The sequence below is a fragment of the Carlito syrichta genome, unplaced genomic scaffold (assembly GCF_000164805.1).
Source record: "Carlito syrichta isolate Samal-C Ts95f unplaced genomic scaffold, Tarsius_syrichta-2.0.1 Scaffold298741, whole genome shotgun sequence".
Taxonomy (NCBI): domain Eukaryota; kingdom Metazoa; phylum Chordata; class Mammalia; order Primates; family Tarsiidae; genus Carlito; species Carlito syrichta.
Genome location: NW_007242837.1, coordinates 24,314 through 29,182, shown reverse-complemented (window position 1 = coordinate 29,182; position 4,869 = coordinate 24,314).

Below are 4,869 nucleotides of genomic sequence, written 5' to 3'. Positions count from 1 at the left end.
AACTTTAGTGAATTCATTATTAGTTCTAATATTTTTGAGAGAATCTTTGTGTTCTTCTACATATAAAATTATTATATCTGCAAATAGAGCTAGTTCTACTTCATTTCCAATTTGGATGCCTTTTATTCATTTTTCATGTCTGATTGCTTTTGCTAGTGTTTCTAATACTATGTTGACCAGAAGTGGTGAGACTGGGCATCCCTATATTACTAGATCTTAGTAGAAAAGCTAAATGAAGAGTTTCTATTAAGAAAGGATGTGAAACTATTTCAAATGCTTTCTCTGTGCCAACTGAGCTATTGTGTAGTTTTAATCATTTGTTCTCTTACTGTGATGTATCACATTGTTTGATTTCCATAGGTAAGAATAAATCATATTTGGTTATGATATATAATCTTTTTTGAAATGTTTTTGACTTGAGTTTGCTAATATTTTATTGAGGATTTTTGTATTAATGTTTATCAGACATATTGTCCTATAGTTTTCTTTTCCTGCAGTGTCATTGTCTGGCTTAAATATCAAGGTGATTCTGGCATTGTAAAATACGTATGGAAGTACTCCCTCTAGATCTATTTTTTAAAAGAGTCAAGAAGTTTAAGAAATATTTTTAGAAGAGTTAAGAAATTGAAAGAATAATTCTTCAAACGTAATGCAGGATTCAGCTGTGAAGCCTTCTGGTCCTGAGTTTTCCTTTGTTGGAAAGTTTTAATTACTTATTCAATCTATTATTATTACTCTTTGTGTTTCTTCCAGATTCAGTCTGGGTAGGTTATATTTTACTAGAAATTTATCCATGTCATCTATGTTAATCAATTTTTGGGATATTAAATTGTTCATGGTACTCCTTTATAATTTTTTTTACTTCTGAGGCATCAGCTATAATGTGTCCACTTTTATTTCTAATCTTTTTGAGTCTTCTGTCTTTTTCTTTCTTTTTCTTTTTTTTTTTGAGTTGGAGTCTCACTCTGTCACCCAGACTGGAGTACAGTGGCCGTTCCCAGCCACTGCAGCCTCGACCTGCTGGGCTCTGGCGATCATTCCGCCTCAGCCTTCTGAGTAATAGGAATTACAGGCACGCGCTACCATACCCGGCTGATTTTTTTATTTATTATAGAGATAAGGTCTCACCAAGTTGCCTAGATAGGTCTTGAACTCGCCGGCTCAGGCAATCCACTCATGTCAGCTTCCCAAAGCTTGGGATTACAGGCTGAGCCACCGAGCCCGACTTCTTCTGTCTTTTTCTTAGTTATCTAGCTAGGAGCTTGAGATTGTTGTTGTTTATTTAAAAAAACCTCTGAGTTTTATTGAAGTTTGCTTTGCTTTTCTGTTCACTATTTGATTCATTTATATTCTGATTTTTATTATTTTTTCCTTCAGCTACCTTAGAGTTAAATTTGGTCTTTGTACAGTTCCTTGTGTTATAATGTCAAGCTACTTATTTGATATATATTTCTCTTTTAATTTAAGCATTTGTTGTGCTAAACTTTCCCCTCTGAACTGATTTTGATGATTTTCATAGATTTTGGTATGTTGTGCTTCCATTCTCGCCCACCTCAATATTTTTTGTATCGATAATTATTTTATTTTTCTTTATCAGTAGCTTTAGGAGGTACAACTAATGTTTGGTTACATGGTTGCATTGCATAGTGGTGAAGACATCCGGGTTTAAGTGCACCCACCACCCCTACCTGTGCACACTGTACCTGAGAGGTGATTTTTTATTCCTCTATCCCTTTTCCTCTCCCCACCTCTGAATCTCCAGTGTTCATTATATCAGGGGTTCCCAACCCCTGGGCCATGGACCAGTACTGGTCCATGGCATGTCAGGAACCAGGCTGTACAGCAGGAGGTGAGTGGTGGGCAAGTGACTGAAGTTCCATCTGTATTTAAAGTCAGTCCCCATCACTCACATTACCGCCTCCAGTCCAACAAGCGATAGCGTTAGATTCTTATAGAAGTACAAACCTAGTTGCGAACTGCATATGTGAGGAATTTAAGTTCTGTACTTCTTATGAGAATCTAATGCCTGATGATCTGAGGTAGAGCACAGACTGTGATGCTAGTATGGGAGTGTCTGCAAATACAGACTAACATTAGCAGTGAGGTTTGACTGCACTTGCCCACACCCCACCCTCTGGTCTGTGGAAAATTTGTCTTCCACAAGACTGGTCCCTGTGCCAAAAAGGTTGAGGAATGCTGCATTATATCATTGTCTATGCCTTTGCAGATCCTTGGTTTAGCTCTCTCTTACAAGTGAACATGAGGAAAGGAACACATTTTTTTTTTTTACCCATTGCTTGTTTAGGAGCATGTAATTTGTCATCCACATATTTATGAGTTTTTCAAGATTCTTCTCATTATCAATTTCTAGTTTCATATTGATGTGGTTGGAAACAGTAGTAGATATAACTTCAATCTTCTTGAATTTGTTAAGACTTGTTTTGTAACATAACATATGGACAATCCTGGAAAATGTACCATGTACACTAGGAAAGAATGTACATTCTGCTATGGTTGGATGGGTATCTATATCTATATCTATATATACATATTAGATCTAAAGTGAAGTTCAAGTCTAGTATTTCCTCGTTAATTTTCTGTCTGGTTGATCTATCCATTGTTGAAAATGAGATATTAAAGTTTCTACTATTATTGCATTCCTATTTCTTTATTCTTTATTCATTCATATGTATTTTATATATGTAGGTGCTCCAATGTTGATGCATATATATTTGAAATTGTTATGTCCTCTTCATTACTTGACCCCTTTATTATTTAATAATGACCCTCTTTGTCTCTTGTAACAGTTCTTGACTTGAAGTTTATTTTTCTACTTTATGTAAGTATAGCCATTCCTGTTATCTTTTGGTTGCTATTTGCATGAAATATCTTCTTCCATCCTTTCATATTCAGTCTGTATTTGTCGTTAAAGGTAAACTGAGTCTCTTGTAAGCAGCATATAGTTGGATATTTGTTTTTCATCCATTTAGCTGCTCTATGCTGTTTGATTGAATGAATTAATCCATTTATATTCAAGGCTATTATTGATAGGTATGTACTCAACCTGCCGTTGTATTAATTGCTTTTTGGTTGTTTTGTAGCTCCTTTTCCCCTTATTTTCTTCTTGTTGTTTACCTGTGCTGTTTGAGGAGTTTCTGTCATGCAAAGTTATGGATTCTTTATCTTTCTTGTTTGTATACGCACTGTAATATTTTGCTTTGTGTTTACCTAAAGGTTTACATAAAATATCTAGTTGCTATATCAGACAATTTTAAGATGATAACAGTTTAACTTTAGTCACAGGCAAATGCTCTAGACTTTTTACCATCCTTCTGTATTACTTAACAACTTATTTTAGCCATAGTTATTTTTGATCATTTTCAGTTTTAATCTTTATACTAGAAATTTGAAATTTTTACTTACTAACATTATGGTGCTAGAGTACAGGTATACCTCATTATATTGTGCTTTATTTATTTATTTCAGTTTAATGATATTGCATTTTTTATAAATTGTATATCTGTGACAATCCTACATTGAGAAAATTTGTTGGTGCTTTTTCTCTAATAGCATGTGTCTACTTTGTCTTTGTATCACATTTTGGTAATTATTACAGTATTTTAACCTTTTTCATTATTGCTGCTTCTATTATGTGATCTTTGATGTTACCATTTCAATTGTTTTCAGGCACCACAAAATGAGCCCATATAAGATGTTGACCTTGACCAATAAATGTTTTGTGTTATTTAGAAGATCTAGCTAAGACAATTGATAAAGGTAGCTGTAATAAACAACATATTTTCAATGTAGATAAAATAGCCTTCTATGGAAAAAGATATCATCTAGGATTAATAGGAGCTCCTGTTATAGAAGTTTTCTATATCTATATTGAAAGAGTGATTAAATGGATAAGTTCATTTGTCAAAATTTATTAATCAGTATATCTAAAATGGTTACATTTTATTTTATGGAATTTATATCTCAATAAAGTTGATGTTTAAAGTTACAGTAAGTGATATTGACAATATGTTTTTAAAACTATCCCTAAAATTTTGATATGCTGTCATGCAGCTAAGGCCGAATATAGTTTTCAGAAAAGCAGCATAGCCGAGGAAGTCACAGTATCCATACAATATATAACACTGGGTCTTAAATTAAAAAAAATAATATTTATGTAATTTATATCATAATAAAGCTAATGTTTAAAGTTATGATGAAATATAGTGTTAGTATGCTTTAAAAAAATTCCACTAATAAGTGAGAACATGAGACATTTGGTTTTCTATTTCTGTATTACTTCACTTAGGATGATGGTCTCAAATTTCATCCAAGTTGCTGTAAAATACATTTTTTTCATTCTTTTTTATGGCTTAATATTGTTCTTTTATTATCACCTTTTCATTATCTACTGATAAGTTGATGAGCATTTAGGTTGATTCTACATTTTTGCAATTGTGAATTGTGCTGCGGTGAACATCAAGTGCAGGTGCCTTTTTTGTATATCAACCTTGGTGACAGTGAATATGCTTTTTTATTTAATAAAATCTCATGAGTTTATTTTTGTTTTTGCTTTTGGGGTCTTTGTCATATGTTATTTGCCTAGACCTGTGTCCAGAAGAGTTTTTACTAGGTTTTCTTTCACAATTTTTATGGTTTGAGGCTTGACATTTAAGTTTTTAGTCCTTTTTTTTTTTTGAAAGCAGGATTTATTGAGAAGACAGAAGAGCTCTTGTGTATGGTGAGAGGTAGGAATCAAATTTCATTATTCTGCAAGTAGCTCTCTGATTTTCCCAGAACCATTTGTTAAATAAAGTATCCTTTCCTAGTGTATGTTTTTGTTTGCTTTTTCAAAAATCAGTTGGTTGTAGG